Raw genomic sequence first — 18,263 nt, 5'->3', positions numbered from 1 at the left:
GAGATGGCTGGCTTTCCCTTTTATTTGGCACTGTGTGACTCGGGACCAAAACCAATAGTTGGTGTCTGCCTCCGATCATCGTGCGAACATGGGGCTATCGGTCCCCCTTAGGACTTAGCCAAGGTAGTTAGGATTAGCCGAGATCAAAACTAGCATTCTCTCACTTGATCAAATGCCTAATCATTATTAGTCCACACTCAACAAAATAGTGCACTGAGATAATGTGGTCACAATAGCTATTAAAATGCCACTAGACCTCATAATCAATATTACACAATTTCACCTCAATATGGATGATTACTTATTCCTTGGGAGTTGGTTTCTTTCTTACAATCCTTTATACCTAGGATCATGAAACTGAGATCTTAAAATAATTATCTCAGAATCAAATGCTATCAATTAAACCCTTGCCGGCAACATGTTCTTTAAATACATTGGGTGATAAACCTTTAGTTAGTGGGTTGGCAAGAATTTGTACTTATATGCTCGATCTCAATGGTTTGATCATGTATACTATCTTTCACAACATGATACTTAATGTCTATGTGTTATGCATCACCATTTGTCTTGTTATTACTCAAAAAGAAAATTGCACCTTTCTTATCGTAGTATATTGTGAGTGGCTTATTTATATTGTCAACCACTCTTAGTCTTGTGATAAAATTCTTAAGCCATACAGCCTGTCCAGTAACCTCATAACATGCCACAAACTCAAATTGTATCATAGAAGAAGCAATAAGTGATTGTTTGGAGCTTTCCAGAAAATGGATCCTCTAGCGAGGGTGAAAATATGTCATGAAGTCGACTTATTTGTGTCCATGAACCTCGCAAAATCAGCGTATGAATAACTCTTAACCTCAAAATTATTAGACTTCTTATATGTTATCTTGAAGTGCTTAGTGCCTTGTAAATAGCACAAGGTCTTCTTGACAGCTTTTCAATGCTCTATTCCTGGATTTGATTGATATCTACTTAGCATCCCCATTGTATAGGCTAAGTCAGGGCGCGTGCAGACCTGAGCATACATAATGCTTCCGACTACTAAAGCATAAGGAACCGTCTTCATTTAATCAGCTTCTAATTGATTTCTCAGGGATTGGAATGAACCAAACTTATCCTCATTAACAACAGGAGTAGATGATGCAGAATAATTATACATATTATACCTTTTAAGCACTCTATCAATATAAACCTTCTAGGATAGGCATAATACCCCTTTAGATCTACCTTGGCGAATGTCAATGCTCTTAACATAACAAGCCTCACTAAGATCCTTCATATCGAAGTTGGATGACAAAAATCTTAGCCTCATACAACATATCATTATCGCTGCTAGCCAATAAAGTATCATACACATAAAATACTAGGATAACAAATTCTTTCCCTTAACCTTAATAAAAATGAAATTATCCACTTCATTTTCTTTGAAGTCGAATTTTCTTATGACTTCATCGAATTTAGGTACCATTGCCTAGATGCTTGTTTTAATCCTTAAATATATTTTCTAAGCCTACACCCCATGTGTTCCTTGCCTTGCATGACAAAACATTTTAGTTGAGCCATGTACACATTCTTATGCAAGTTGCCATTAATGAATGCAGTTTTAACATCCATCTGATGTAGCTCAAAATCGTAATGACCAACAAGCCCCATAACAATTCTTAATGAATAATTTTTTTAGACAAGAGAGGAACTATCATTATAATTGATCCCCTCTCTTTGCGAAAAGCCCGTAGCGATAAGTCTTGTATTAAACCTATCAACATTTCTCTTAGAGTCATGTTTGGTTTTGTAGACCCATTTACAACCTACTATTTCAACTCTATCAGGAATTTCTACTAGATCCTAGACTTTATTAAAACTCATTAACTCCATCTCATCCTTCATAGACTCAACCCATTTGGATGAATGCTCACTCATCATGGCCTCCTTATACGAGGTAAGATCATCCACATTCCCGATACCATTCACGTCTTCATTCATGTACACAACATACTAATTAGGAAGAGCAGATCTTCTTTCTCATTGTGATCTTCTTAAGGGTTCATTAACGATCACAGGAGACTCATATATGTGAGGTTGATCGTTAGTTGTTGTGTTACTAATCACAGAATCCTCTTCTTGAGGACGAACATTTGGAGTTGCAGCAACATGAGATGCAGGGACATTAGCCTCTTGGATTATTGAGACAGGAACATAAACCCGGTTCTCCTCAAGTGAGATTTTCCTTCCCTCAAATCTCCCACTGATTTCAGAATTTTCTAAGAACTCAGCATGTCTCGTTTCTATAAACTTAGTGCTACAATTTGGATAATAGAAGTGATACCCCTTTGATCTTTTAGGGTACCAAATAAAAGTGGCATCTTATTGTCTTAGGATCCAATTTTGTAAGCGTGGATTAAATATTTTGGCTTCAGCTGGACAACCCCACACATATAAGTATCTTAAGCTTGATTTCTTCCTAGTCCATAATTCATAAGGTGTCTTAGACATAGATTTACTAGGGACCCTATTAAGTATATGAGCGACTGTATTTAATGTTTCCATACATAAATTATTTGGCAAACTGGAGGTGTTAATCATGCTTTGTACCATATCCATAAGAGTATAGTTATGCCTTTCGGCTACTCCATTTTGCTGAGGTTCGCCAGACATTGAGTAATGCGCAATTATACCATATTTCTGCAGGTATAGTGCAAAAAGGACTATGCCCATAGGGAGCATGTCTACCATAGTACTCTCCTCCTTGGTCTGATCTCACCATCTTAAATTTTAAATTATGCTGATTTTGTACTCCAGCCTTAAATATCTTAAACTTAGAGGGTGATTCACAACGGTCACGAATATAAAAGATGTATCTGTAACAGGAGTAGTCATCAGTAAACGTGATGAATGAGTCATATCCATCTACACTTGGAATAGAAAACCAAATATGTCACCGCAAATAAATTCTAATAATCTTGTGTTGAGGGTGGCTCATTTCGTAATTTGTTTAACATATTTCCCTTTAATGCAGTCAATGCAGGGGCCTAAGTTAGAGAAGTCAAGGGGATGGAATATTTCTTCTTTAATGAGACGTTCCATTATCCACTTTGAAATGTGGCCTAATTGAAAATGTCACAATTTTGATGAGGTCTTATTACATTCATTAACTTGTTGCACATATTCAGGGATTTAAGGAAATGAAATAACTCAAGTATAGAGTTTGTTTTGGTGAAAACCATAATCAATATTATTATTGCCTAGTCTTATTACATATCTTTTGTTCCCAAAAATACATTCAAAATCATAATCGTCCAAAAGAGAAATAGAAATGAGGTTCCTACTTAAGGTGGGAATATAGAGTACATTATTCAAATAAAGGGTAAAGCCATTATACAACACTAATAGAAGATCTCCTACTGTTTTGACTTTAGCCTCATTGCTATCAACCACTCTAAGACTTTGCTCCCCTATCTTAGCATCCTCACAGAAAGGAATCCTTGTAAGGAATTACATACATGCACAGATGCACCAAAGTCAATCCACCCAGAGTCAGTGCAAAAATAGAAAAAAAAAGGTTTCATCAATAAAGGAAATCACATCATTACCCTTATTTCCAAGCCACTCCATAAAGCCTGCACACTCCTTCTGAACATGCCCTTTCCATTACAGAGGTGGATATGATGACATTATGTTTAGCAGGTGTAACAGGCGACTTGAGCTCCTTAGGCACTGACTTATAAAGCATCAATGTGTAGTGCAACTTCTCCTTGGCCTTAAACTCCCCTTTGAATTTTCTCTTCCCCAACCTTGAGCTAAGGTGATGAGCAAAATCCTTCTTTTTAGCTTTGAGATTTTTCTCCTCCTGGACACACATGACAATCAACTCACTCATGGCCCACTTCTGTGAGTCTTGTAATTAATCTTAAAGGGGCCTAACTCAGAAGGAGGTGAAGTTATAATGAAGTGGACCAGAAAGTCTTCTGAGATCTCCATGTCCATGCCCTTAAGCTTAGCGTCCATGTCATTCATCATCATGACATGTTCTCTCACACTGCTAGTCCCTTCATACTTGGTCATCAACATATTCATGATAACTATGCTAGCATAAACTTTTGAGGAGCCTCTGAACTGCTCCTCTACTAAAGCCAAGTATGTCTTAGCGCACTCGAAGTCGGGGGTTGCTCCTTCAATCCCAACAGTAATGGTGATCTTCATAATCATAAGGGACATGCAGTTAGAGCTATCCCACTTTTCTTTAGTTGCCTCATAGATCCAGTTTTTCTCAGCGAGGTCCAAGTGATGAGACCATGTTCATCATGGATGCAACCACAACTGGGCAATCCAAACAACCCATGCATCATATATATTTTTGTGTGCATGATTTTTCAGGTTTCCATGACAACAAGCTTGTTGCAAGGATGAACAATAGCGCACCACTACTTCCCCTACTTCATGGTGATCATGATATGGTACCACACGGCCATGACTATGACTACTTAAACATATACAACTACTTCAACAATATGGCCAAGCCTACCTCTACTTTCCCTATATCGACACAATTGCAACCAATTCGGGACAGACTGACAGCACCACCTTCAAAAGGCCATAATTATTTTGTACAAAGTCCGATGGAGGCACATGAGTACTTGATGCAAAGATTATTTCCTCATCTTTCCAATGGATCAAGTCCCACATCCAAATTCATCTAGGAAGGTCTTCAAAACATCACAACAAGTTGTTGTTTCTACTGAGTGTTGCATCACCTTTTATCGGGCCTTGGGCCTTGTAATTTCGTTTGGGAACCAGACCCAAGTTGGTGTGCACCCCCACCACTAGGAGCATGCCCAAGGGGTGCCCTAGGACATCCACCCCCTTGGCTGCCTCCTCCTACATGGCCACCGCCACCTGTTTCCTTATATAGTTTGTTGTCGCCACATTTAGACTCGAATTTTGCTTAGATTGCATCTACACACATTGCTGGTAAGATATTTGCTTCTGTACTAGACCGGCTAGGCTGCTACTTTGGTTTGTGGAACCCCCACTTTATTTGTGCTTAATATTATTCGTAATTTCATATTGCATCTTCTACGTTCTTGCTAATGACAGTTCAAATTTGCATCACCGTTGGGCCGAAATGAGAAGGAACAAAATTATTTAACTAAGTGGGAATTTAATTAATGATACACCATTATAATAAACCTTGGCTAGAATATAATTATGGCCATGAAAAATAAATTATACAATTCCCATATTAAATCTCTAACTAAAATTTCTCGTTGGTTCCACTTTAATTAGAGATAAATAATACTCAAAAAATTTAATTGTCACATAATCAAAATTTGCAATTAAAACATTACATAATCATAATTTGCAATAGTAAATAAATGCATAAAAGGAACATAATTAAAAATAGAAAGAAAAAATAAAAGGGAAGTAAAACTCATATGAAAACGGCCAAAAATGGGCTCGCAGCAAAGATCAGGCGTGACCCAATCTCATTCTGCGGTCTTGAAACAAGCATAACGCAATCTAGCTTGCTTCGGCCCACGATGGCAGCCGATGATCTCCACCTATTGAATCTTGAACATACAGCTTGCATCAATCGTGTTCAGATCAAAATGGGCCAAAACCCTAACCCTAGTTATTTTATCACCCGTTCTCCCGAGAAAACCAGAGGGAGAGAGAGGCGATATTGATGTAAGCATGCGGTGGAGTGGTGGCGATGGTGATAGCGCGGTGGTGCGTGCATGATGGGATGATGCCACACACGGTGAGGAGTAGATCCACGACAAAAAGGAGCGTGATAGGCAAGCGATGATGGCGCACGCGTGGCCCAACTGATGCCACGCATGGCGAAGCGCGGGCAAGGTGATGACATCCACTAGAGGTAAGAATTGATCCCTAAATCAATCTTAGGGTTTTGAAATTAGAGAAAAAATGAACTTAGGGTTTCAGATTTAGGGAAAAAAATGGACGTAGGGTTTCGGATTTAGGGGAAAATAGGGAGTAATGCCCTAGGGTTCTTGATTTCGCCCAAATTCCCTCCTTTTGAATGCTGACTGAAGTTGTAACATTTAATTATGAAAAAATTAACAAATAATTAAGGGCTAAAACTGAGGAATTAACACTAATAGAGGAATAATCAACCATAATCTCAATCAATCTAAGACTAACACCAAACTAACGATGGGAACTAACACTACGTGAAAAATGGACAAGGGTGACGGGTCATAACCGTCATGGGTGACGGGTTCCGCACCCGTCACCCCGAACGTGTCACTGATGACATGTAATAAGTGACGAGTAAGGACCCGTCACCAATAAGGTCAGTCAAAACTTGACCCGTCACTTATGACTGATATACGGTTTTCACGCTTTTTGGACGTGAAAAAAAGTCAAAAAAAATATTTTTCACCCAAGCCAATCCAACTCAGACTTATCACCACTTGCCACGTGTCTCTACCTATTTTTAGGCTGTTTTTAGAATGTGCGTTCCGTGTGAATCGAACTCGCGACGGCCCCTCGTGCGTGTAGCTACCTAACCACCTCAACCTCACGTGCGTCCTGAAGGGACTCGGATAAAAGATCGTTTTAACTATTTTGCCGAGGGTCATAAGTGACAGGTCACAACTGTGACCCCGTCATAAGTGACGGATCACAGTTATGACCTGTCACCAATGTTAATTTTACAATAGACATAAAAACCAGTTGACTTGGAGTGCCTTCGGTTAAATGGCCATAACTTTTGCATACGGACTTCGATTTCGACGTTTTTTTGACTCTATGTACATTTACAGAAAAAGTTACATCCGGGTTCGGTGAATTTTTCGAGGCCTAAAATGGCTTGGAAGATTGAGTTCTCGCCTCCGGAAGTTTCTGCACCGTTTTCGGAATGAGCGTTTGTGTCCATAGCCGTTACCCCTTACATCAAACTTGAGCAGAAATGTACAATGGTTCATATTCTAGTGCTTCTGAAGTGAGAAAAAATAAGAGAAAAATAAAATAAAAATAAATTTTTTTTTTGCAATGTTTGGACCATTTTCTGTATTTCTAAATAACGTCATTAGTGACGGGTCATAACTTGACCCGTCATTTATGACAGGCCTATGAGACCCATCAGTGATGAGTTAGTCATTGGTGGTGGATCAAAACTTGATTCGTCACTAATGACTGGCCTACGATGACTTGTGAATGATGAGTCGTCATTAATGACAGATCAAGTTTTCACCCGTCACCAATGATTGGCATTAGTGACGGGTCACAACTACGACCCGTCACTTTTATCATAAGTGATGGGTCATATTACGACCCGTCACTTATGTAGTGTCTTCTTTGTCCTTTTTTCACGTAGTGTAAGGTTAATGAGGTAGACTAGATAGCTCTTGATACCAAATGTTAGACATTAGAATAGCTAAGCCATAAGGATCAATAAGTGTAAAACATGAGCACTTAAATTTATGGGGAAATTAATGAATCTAATTGTTTCTTGGAGAAGCCAACATGATGATCTCGGTCGCTTGGGGAAGAACAACAATAGGGATCGATTCATTGATGTAGCCTCATGTCAGTGCTGATGATGCAGTGACATCGAGGGTGAACGACAGTGTCGGTGACACAGGAACCATGGGTCCCCGAGTCCCGAGGCCAGATCAGCAGTTTGCCACGTGGCGCCCTCCCGCGGGGATCATCTCCGCGAGGTACGAGAAGACTAAGTCCCAGGAGAGGGTGCTCGGGGCCGTGAACAGTAGTCCCCGAGTACCCGAGTTCCCCGATGAACCGAGAAGACCAAGCGCCGGGAAGAGAGTGCTCGGGGCCGTGAACAATGGCCCCCGAGCACTCAAGTCCCCCGACGACCAGGAAAGCCGAGTACTGGGAAGGGTGTGCTCGGGGCTGCGAGCAGTGGCCCTCCGAGCACCCGAGGACCCAACGAAGTCAGTTCCGGGAGAGAGTGCTCGGGGCCGTGAACAGTGGCCCCCCGAGCACTTGGTTCCCCGAGGATCAAGAAAGGGCATATCCGGGAGAGAGTGCTCGGGGCTATGAACAATGACCCCCGAGCACTTGGTTCCCCGACGACCTCAGAAGTCCTTCGCCGGTGGCCCCCATAGAGGTCCAGCGGTGAGGTGTCAACCAGTGAAAGGCCTGATGCCGCATTTAAGAGGGCGCGTGGCATGTCACTTCCAACTGCTCCTGCCACGCTCGGTGTCAGTCCCTGCCACGGCCTGGCAGGGAGGTGTGGGGACATTTAATGCTCGGGTCCCATCGCGGGATATCCGGTGCGCCTCGGGATAGCATCCCGAAGCCCAAGGCGCCCCGCCTGCCGCCCTGCTGTGTCAGGTGTACAAGACCGAGTGGGCACGCCGGGCCGTTCAGTGGCTGCCCGGTGGGCCCTCTCCGTGGCGCCCGTTGCAGAATGGCATCATGACGAACAAGACCAGATAGGAGCACGTTTTCAACCCTCCCCGTCACTTCGCGCAGCAGCCCATGATGGTTGCTTTCCATTTATGGTGCCTTGGAACTCGTGCCCTCCCTTTGTGGGCACACTACCGCCAGTGAGTATTTAAGGAGGGACCGGTGGACATGGAAAGAGGATCGAGATATGGACAAGTTGGAGCATAGAAGCTGAGATTACTGAAGAACAAGGAGCCCAAAGCTCTAGGATAGACAAATATTCTTGTAACCAGCAACATCTCTGAGAGACATTCTCAGAGCATTTATAGCATACACGCAGGAGTAGGGTATTATGCTCAATGCTGCCCGAACCTGTCTAAAAACCTCCAGTGCATTTACTGCATTCTGCATCCGATCATTCCATTCCACCTGCATCGCATTTACGCCCATTTACTTCACCCGCAAAACAGATTCAGAATCATCCCCCCGACCGAATCTCAAAGGGGGTCCCTCCGGATCCCTGCTTGAGGAGTTCACCCTCCGACAGCTGGCGCGCCAGGTAGGGGGGTTGCATCCCTGAATTTGTTTTGTTCTCCTGCAGAAAAAATGGCAGGTGGCCATTGTCTCCGACGCACCGGCTCCAGCTCCAGTGAAGAAATGGAGCTCCTCGCACAGGAGGCCCTAGTCGCTGCTGCTCCTCAGCAGCAGCCACGGTCCGCCCGCACGACACTCCCCTCTCATGGGGGCCATGGCGCTGGGCTCAGCAGGGCCACCGCCGCCGTTGCTAGTGCACCGCCTAACCCTCAGCAAGCGGCAGAAACTCCTGCCGTGTGGTCCACGTCTGGACAGCACCGGGCGCCGTTACGGCGCAGGCTCGCCTTCGGCGATGCCAGTCCTAGGAGCGCACTGCTTGCGGCACAAGCTCTCCTCAGGCACCCGCCAGTCCAGGCGGGGGGGAAACCCCGGAGGGCCGCTGGCTCCAGGAGGTGGCCGTTCTGGAGGGCACGGCTCACTGTCAGGTGTTGGCCGAAAGCTCCCGGGCTACCTCCCACCACGGCGCAACCAAGGCCGACCCATCCTCAGGTGGCGGCCGAACTGGCCGGGGGGCCTCCAAGCGGAGTGTTGCCCCCCTGGCCACTACCGGAGCTCAGGACCTCTGCTTGCGTCTCAACGAGCGGAGGGCCATCGAAGATGCGCGTGTCACCCTTGAGCGCCAACGGGAGTCCCGGCATGAGGCCGAAGCTGAGGACCAAGCCTCCTCCATGCCGGCCCATGACCGCCGGGGCTCCCCGGTTTGCCGGTGTTCACCGCCCAAGGGCGTTGCCCGTGCAGCAGGGTACGGCACAGGCTACCGCGCTTTCACCAGCGAGCTCCGCCGGGTCAACTGGTCCACCAAGTTTCGGCCAGAACTGCCGGAGAAGTACGACGGGTTCATCGACCCCGTCGAGTTCCTTCAAATCTATACCACCGCTGTCCAAGCGGCCGGCGGCAGTGAAAAGGTGATGGCCAATTATTTCCATGTAGCCTTGAGGGGATCTGCCCGTTCTTGGCTTATGAACTTACCCCTAGGATCCATCGGCTCTTGGGATGACCTCTGCCACTAGTTTGTGGCTAATTTTCAGGGCACGTTCACGCGCCCCGGCCTGGAGTGCGACCTCCACGCCGTCAAACAGCAGGAGGGGGAGACATTGCGGTGCTTCATACTGCGCTTCAGCCAGGTCCGCAACACTATCCCACGGATAACCCCCCACGCCATCTTTGTCGCGTTCCGGCAGGGTGTCCGCGACGAGTGGATGCTCGAGAAGCTGGGCACGCACGAAGTCGAGACCACCGTGGCGGAGGCTCAGGCATGGCATGTTCCACACCCTGAGCAACCCGCTGCCGATCAACCAGGTCCTTCCCGCTCTGACAGACGGGAAAAGAAAAAGAGAAGGAGGCGCGAGGCTCTCCCTGTCGCGCTGGCTCAGGGCCCTGCCCGTAGGCCGGCCGAGGAACATGACCGCCGGCCAGCGCGCGGGGCGGCCGCCGACAGAAGGCCCGCGCTCGCAAGGGCTCCAGCCCCTCCGAGGGCTCCGGCTCCCGCGAGGGCTCCTGCTCCCGCAAGGGCCCCCGCTCCTGTGAGGCCCGAGCCAGGGAAGTGGTGCCAGATCTACCAGACCGAGTGGCATGACCTCACGGAGTGCCGCACAGTCAAAGGTCTCATCGAGCGGTGCCAGAGGGACTGCGAAGAGCCCCGCAGGGGCGGCAACGACAGAGCCGCCCCCGAGAATCAAGAGCTCAGTTTCCAGGAGCCTGAGCACACCGTCGCTTTCATTGACGGAGGCGCGTACACGCCCTCCTCCCGCCGCTATGTCAAGACCATGCGACGCGAGGTGTGCTCGGCGACCCCGAGCACGGAGGCCGCAAGGTCCCTAAAGTGGTCGGACTCCCCGATCACGTTCAGCCTGGCCGACCACCCCGCAAGTACTGCAGGCGTGGGGCGACTACCCCTGGTAGTGTCCCCCACCATCTGCAATGTCAAGGTCAGCAGAGTACTGATCGACGGGGGTGCAGGCCTGAACCTCCTTTCCCGGGAGGCCTTCGAGAAGCTGCAGGTGCCTTCCAGGCGCCTAAAGCCGTCGCTCCCCTTCTACGGGGTGACACCCGGGCACACCCTGCCCCTCGGGCAGGTCGAGCTGCCCGTGACATTCGGGAGCCGGGATAACTTCCGGACGGAGAACGTCATCTTCAATGTCGCAGAAGTCCCCCTCCCCTACAACGCCATCCTCGGGTGCCCGGCGCTCGCTCGGTTCATGGTGGTCACCCACTACGCGTACCTCATGGTCAAGATGCCGGGCCCTGCAGGCCCCATCTCCGTACCTGCCAAGACCGGCAGCGCCATCTCCTGCGCCGAGCATCTATACTCGGCCTTGGTCTCAGCTCGGGCCGAGGTCAAAGGTTACACAGAGGCCCCGGGACCCTCTTTATCCAAACCCCGACTCGCTGCCGACGCCTTCGTTCCTACGAAGGAGGTTGTGGTGGGCGAAGACGCTTCCCAGGTCGTCCGAATCGGCGGTGACCTGGGCGGCAAATAGGAAAGCGCGCTAGTCACCTTCCTCCGGGCTAACGTCGACATGTTTGCATGGCAGCCGTCCGATATGCCTGGGATCCCTAGGAAGGTGATCGAGCACCACCTCGCTGTGCGCCTGGACGCACGGCCGGTGAGACAGAAAGTCCGGCGGCTGGCGCCCGAGCGCCAGGAGTTCATCCGGGAGCAAGTAAGTAAGCTCCTTGACGCCGGCTTCATCTGAGAAGTCCTCCACCCCGAGTGGCTGGCAAACCTAGTTATTGTCCCGAAGGCCAACGGCAAGCTCCGCATGTGCGTCGACTACAACGACTTAAACAAGGCTTGCCCAAAAGATCATTTTCCCTTACCCCGCATAGATCAGATCGTAGATGCAACCGCGGGGTACGATCTTTTATGTTATTTAGATGCAAACTCTGGTTATCACCAAATTCGCATGGCCGTAGAGGATGAAGAAAAAACTTCTTTTACCACTCCGATGGGGACTTACTGTTATGTGCCAATGCCATTTGGTTTGCGCAACGCTGGGTCGTCTTTCCAGTGCGCTGTGCGCATTACCCCTTGATTCGCAGGTTGGCCGCAACGTCGAGGCTTACATCGACGATCTCGTGGTTAAATCCCGAGACCGCGCCACCTTGCTGAAAGATCTGGCCGAGACTTTCAACAGTCTCCGCACTACCCGCTTGAAGCTTAACCCCGAGAAGTGTGTCTTCGGGGTGCCTGCGGGCAAGCTCCTCAGTTTCTTGGTCTCTAGCCGAGGAATCGAGGCCAACCCAGAGAAGATCCGGGCCATCGAGCAGATGCGACCCCCGGCTCGACTCAAGGAAGTTCAGCGCCTCACTGGCTACATGGCGGCCCTCGGGCGCTTCATCTCCAAGCTCGGAGAGCGAGGACTACCCCTCTTCAAGCTCCTGAAGAAGACCGGTCACTTCGACTGGATGCCGGAGGCCGAGCAGGCCTTCCGCGACTTAAAGACGTATCTCACCTCGCTGCTCATACTGGTGGCCCCCTCCGAGGGCGAGCCTTTACTGCTCTACATCTCGGGCACACCTCAGGTCGTGAGCATATTACTGGTGGTGGAGCGTGATAAGTGCTCGGGGCAAGGTGCTGGGTCCCAGCTCCCGGTTGCCCCGGGGCATTCTCCAGTTCTCGTGGCTCCTCCCGAGCAGGGAGTCGAGCCCGAGCACTTGGCTCCTCCAGGGCATGGAGTCGAGCCCGAGCACCTGGCTCCTCCCGACCAGGGAGTCGAGCCCGAGCACTCGGCCAGCCCCGACCACGCCGCTGAGCTCGAGGGCTATGATAAGCCCTCGTGTGAAGCCACAGTCCGGGCCCGCCGTGTGCAGCGACCAGTGTACTTCGTCAGTGAAGTCCTTCGAGACACCAAGACAAGGTACCCCCAAGCCCAGAAGCTGCTCTATGTCGTGCTCGTCGCTTCCCGAAAGCTGCACCACTACTTCCAGGAGCACAAGGTCTCAATGGTTACCACGTATCCGTTGGGGCCCATCCTACGGAACCGAGAAGGCACTGGGCACATCGTCAAGTGGGTGGTGGAGCTGGCGGAGTTCAATCTGCACTTTGTCAGCCGCCAGGCGATCAAAAGCCAGGCGCTCTTTGACTTTGTGGCAGAGTGGACGCCTGTCCCCGAGATTGACCGAGAAGAGATTTCCGCATATCCCAGGCACGATGCGCCTGGGTACTGGGTTATGCACTTCAACGGATCCCCCACGCTGAAAGGCGCGGGGACCGGAGTGGTTCTCACCTCCCCAACGGGTGAAGAACTTTGGTACATCGTGTAGCTGCAGTTCCGAGCAACCAATAACATGGTGGAATATGAGGGCCTCATCGCTGGCCTCCGGGCCGCGGTGGGCCTCGGGATTCGTCACCTGCTGGTCAAGGGACACTCCCAGCTGGTGGTCAACCAAGTGTCAAAGGAGTACCAGTGCACGAATCCTCAAATGGCGGCGTACGTGGCGGAAGTCAGGAGGCTGGAGAGGCACTTCGACGGCCTGGAGCTGCGGTACATATCTCACCGCGACAACGCTCTGGCCAATGACCTTTCTCGCCTGGCCTCTTCCCGTGCGCGCATCCCTGCCGGAGCCTTTGAAGAAAGGCTCACACGGCCTTCCGTCCTGCCTGCCGACCAGGATGAAGGGGAACCCTCGAGCCTAGTTGAGGGGACCCAGGCGGCACCCTCCGTGGGGAGCCCCGTCAGGGTGCCGCCACTCGGCGAGTGCGTTGCACTTGCCGGCAGTTCTCAAGATGCCTCGTGGATCAACGAGATCCAAGGGTACTTGAAAGAAAATTTCCTTCCCGGGGATGATGCCTTTGCCGAGAGGATTGCACGGCAGTCCAAACGCTATGCCATAGTAGACGGGGGTCTCTACCGGCGCGGCACGGACAGTGTCCTCCTGAAATGCATCACCCGGACAGAAGGCGGTGAGCTTCTCACTGAGATCCACAAGGGTAAGTGCGGTGACCATGCATCATTCCTCACGCTGGTCGGGAAGGCCTTCCGGCAAGGTTTCTACTGGCCTACAACTCTCCAGGACGCTTCCGAGCTGGTTCGGCGCTGTAGGGCGTGCCAGTTCCACGCAAAGCAGATTCAGCAACCAGCTCAGGCTCTTCACACCATCCCCCTGTCATGGCCCTTCGCGGTCTGGGGGCTGGACATCCTGGGTCCATTCCCCCGAGCAATCGGGGGCTATGAGTACCTCTACGTCACCATCGACAAATTCACCAAGTGGCCAAAGGTTGTTCTAGTCATCAAGGTTACCAAGAACATGGCGCTTCAGTTCATCTGCGGTATCACAAGTCGCTTCGGTGTCCCGAACAGGATCATCACCGACAACGGCAATCAATTCACAAGTGCCCTATTCGGGGACTACTGTGAGGACCTCGGCATCAAGCTCTGCTTCACCTCTGTCGCTCATCCTCGGAGCAATGGGCAGGTCGAGTGTGCCAATGCTGAGATACTAAAGGGGCTTGAAACCCGGACCTACGACGTGCTCGCAAAGCACGGGAAATTGTGGATCGATGAGCTACCTGCTATGCTATGGGCCAATTGGACCATGCCAAGTCGCACCACCGGGGAGACGCCATTCTTCCTCATGTACGGCGCTGAGGTGGTCCTCCCCTCCGAGCTCACTCTTGGCTCCCCTCAGGTGCATGCCTACTCCGAGGGCGAACAGGAACAGCGAAGGCACGACGACGTCGACTACTTGGAAGAGCACCGGCGACGTGCCGCCGTCCGAGCAGCCAGATACCAGCAAGGCCTGTGGCACTATCATCAGCGTCACATCCGGGCCTGGTCACTCAAGGTTGGGGATCTAGTTCTCCGACAAGTCCAATCGCGCGAAGGAAGGAATAAACTATCCCCTATGTGGGAAGGCCCCTTTATCGTGATCGGTGTCCCGCGAGAAGGCTCATTTCGGCTCGCTGCGGAGGATGGGCAGCCGCTCCCAAACGCGTGGAACATCGAGCATCTGCGTAAGTTCTATTCTTAGGTGGACATGTTTGTGCTCGGGCCAACCAGGCCGGGGGTCCCCCCCGCCCAAGTTGGCCGGGGGCTACCACCAACCATGTAAGTCACCCAACCTTGTACAAAATTGTCAATATATATTCTCATTTTCTAGTTCTTATTTCAAATTTTATTACAAATTTTCTCTCTGGAATCCATATGTTTAATCTGTCTGGTGAGATGCTCGATTGTGCGAGAAAAACATGCTCTCTCATTTTCCCCGTTGATAAAAGAATCCCGATCGGTATGCGCGCAGGCAGTTGCCGCTGACCTAAGTCCGTTGTGGTAGGCTGTGGTGTCCGGTGCCATGGCAGTACCCCGAGCATCACCGAGCCTCTGGGGTTCTCGGGTAATCCTACCGCTTGAGCAAAGAGTGGTCGGGAGCCTAGACCTCCGGGGCGGGCTGTCGGTGCTCGGTCTGGTCAGTCCTTCCTGGGCGCCACCGAACCATAGGACCTCTGGGTTATGCCTCTATCTGTATACTTCGCCGGTCCGGGTATTCAAGAGGTCTCGGGTAAAAAACGAGAGCAGTCTATAATGAGTACCCTACTAACAGAGCGCACCAAACAAAGAATCTTTTCCTATTTTCTTAAGCTACAGATTAACAATCAAGAATAAAAGTAGCTCGACCGCGAGGGCCTCCGTGCCCAGGGCGCTGCTCAAGCCTATGGGGTCCTCGGGCAGTCCTACCGCTCGGGCACGAGTGGTCGGGACCGCCTGGCCCCCAGCTCCCTCTCATGCTTTCCAGTGCTCGGGCGCTCCGTCCAAGGGAACCAAGTTCCCGGGCACCCCGAGCTCGGAGCGCATACCCCTCCTGGATCGGTCGGCCGAAAAGCTAACAGCTGTCTGGTGAGTGGCTAAAGTCATATGAATTTACATTCTTACTTATTTAGCAATCTATTGTTCCCGAGCTATCCTCGGGACCCTCGCATTCTAATCTGTTCGGCGAGATGGTCTCCTCGCGCACAAAACCCTACCCACGTTCTCGCTTTTTCCAGAACGACAGAACGGACAGTAGTCAGGTGTACCGTACAAACGGTGATGTTTGACCGAAGTCCTTCATGGTGGTCATGGTGTTCGGCCAGCTTGGCAGTACCCCGGGCACTACCGAGCCTCTGGGGTTCTTGGGTAATCCTACCGCTTGAGCAAAGAGTGGTCGGGAGCCTAGACCTTGGGGGCGGGCTATCGGTGCTCGGTCCCATCCGTCCTAGCCCGGACACCACCAAACCGTGGGGACTCTTGGTCGCATTTTCGCCCGCACGTGTCTCCGGTCTGCTTGTTTGAGTGGTCGCAAAGTGGAAAAGTGTTCACTGGTCGTGGCGTGCTCTGTGCTGGATCGACTTATCTCCCGAGCAAGTAAGTTCGTGCCTTTGTCTCTTGACTTAGCTGCTGCGGACTCGCGAGGGCTCGGAGGCTGAACGCGCGGAGTGGTCTCACTACTCGGACGATGAGTTGTCGGGGCGACTTCGTTCTCGGGGAGGAAGGTCGGGCTCGGTCCGGCTAAGTACTCCTCGGGACATCAAGTGAAAAGCGAAAAGACTTCATCAAGCATCAAGACAAACATTGGAGTTGCGATCCCAAAGAAAGGCTTCCATTATATTCAAAAAAGAAGAACCATTCGGAGGGATCACTCCCATATTTACGATAAGTCAAAAAAACAAAAAACAAAAGCCTAATCTAGGTCGGCGGGCTCTGAAGGCGGCGAGGAGTCTTCACTGCTGCTGCCACTGCTCGGTACCGGCGGTGGCTCCCACGTGAAGCAAGCCGCCACCTCGGCGGCGACGCTCCGGATAGCCTCCCGGGCGGCCCCTTCCTCAGCCTCGACCACCCCCTGCCGGGCTGGCTCCAGCGAGAAGTTGGGGTCTCGACTTCGGTAGCAGGCCACGACGTGCTCGGCCACCACTTGGGCCAAAGCGCGCCCCTCCCGGGAGGCCAACTCCTGCACAGCCCGGGGAAGAGACTTCAGTTGCCGGCTGATCTCCTCGAAGCCGAGGGCGATGTGGCCGATGGTCTCTTGATCCATCCCCTTCTCGCCAACGTTGACTCGCCCAAGCCCGGCCACCCTCACGGACCTCCGTGCTTGCCAAAGAATGTCTTGCATCATCAGCTTGATCTTGGCCCGCTCGGCGACGACGGTCTCGAGCTCGTCCTTCGCGATCTGCAGCCGCTCCTCGAGGCTAATCCCCTCGGCCGCGCTGGTCGGGACGCCGCTGGTCGCCGGGGCTTCGGCTTGGCCCCGCTTCACCTAATTGGCGAGGGCAGTAAGGGCCTGCTCCCTGGCGGCCAGCTCGGCCTCCCATTTGGCGGCTTGCTCCTCCCGAGCAGTTAGGGCCGCCGACACCGTGGCAGCCTCCTCTTCGCGCAGGGTAAGCTGCTCCTCCTGGGCGTCCTGAGCCGTCGCCGTGATTTCGACGTCAGTCTCGCGGACCGCCACCTCCTCCTCCCAACGGAGGACTTCGGCGCGACTCCACTCGAGTTCGTCATTCCGGCGAGCTAAGTCTACCCAGGTGGTCTCCACAGCCTTCTCGCGCTGCACGATGGCCTCCTCCCGAGCACGGACCAGGCGCTCCCTAGCGAGCAGCTCTGCGGCCCACCGCCGTGATATCTCCCCTAAGCGGTTGGCCTCTTCCTGCGTGGCGACGGCCTCCTCGCGCACTTCCTCCAGGGCCTCCCGCTCCTCGGCCACTGCGTGCATTGCCCTCTCATGGGTTGCGCGGGCCGAGGCGATGCGGGCCTCCAAAAGCCGGCCGACCTCCTCCAAGCGCCCCCTCTCCTCGACGAGGGCGGCGCAGTCCGTCTCGAGTTGCGCTCGCTCCCCCACCACGGCCGCCTCCAGCTGCTCGATCACCTCCCGGGCGCTTCCTAGAACATCCGGGAGGGGTTTTGCGGCCTGGCTGGACGACGGCCGGGCGCTGGGTCCCCTGTGAGCCCTCTCTGCAGAGGTGCTCAGGGTCCCCAATTGCTGCCACGTCGGCGCCGCCCTCGCCTTGGCCATTTGCCCTGTCCTCGAAGTGCTCGGGGCGGGCTCGGTCGGCGCCGGCTGCTTGGGCCCGGCCGCTACCCTCGGCTCAGGGCAGGGTGGCGCCCGCGGCTCCAGCTCGGCCGGTGTGCTCAGCTCAGGGGCAGGGGCCGACCTTGGCGCCTCCTGTCGCCTTTGGTCTCCGGCGACGTCTTTGGGCGGCCTGAAAACAGACAAAGGTTAGTCCCCTAACTTACATCCGGGCAAAGTGCGCTCGGGAAAAGGAGAAGACTCACGTAGATTTCGGTCCGCGGTATTACCATCGGGACTCTGGGATCTTGAACTCT

The sequence above is a fragment of the Phragmites australis genome, chromosome 14 (genome assembly GCF_958298935.1).
Source record: "Phragmites australis chromosome 14, lpPhrAust1.1, whole genome shotgun sequence".
NCBI classification, from domain to species: domain Eukaryota; kingdom Viridiplantae; phylum Streptophyta; class Magnoliopsida; order Poales; family Poaceae; genus Phragmites; species Phragmites australis.
This window is presented reverse-complemented; position numbering follows the sequence as displayed.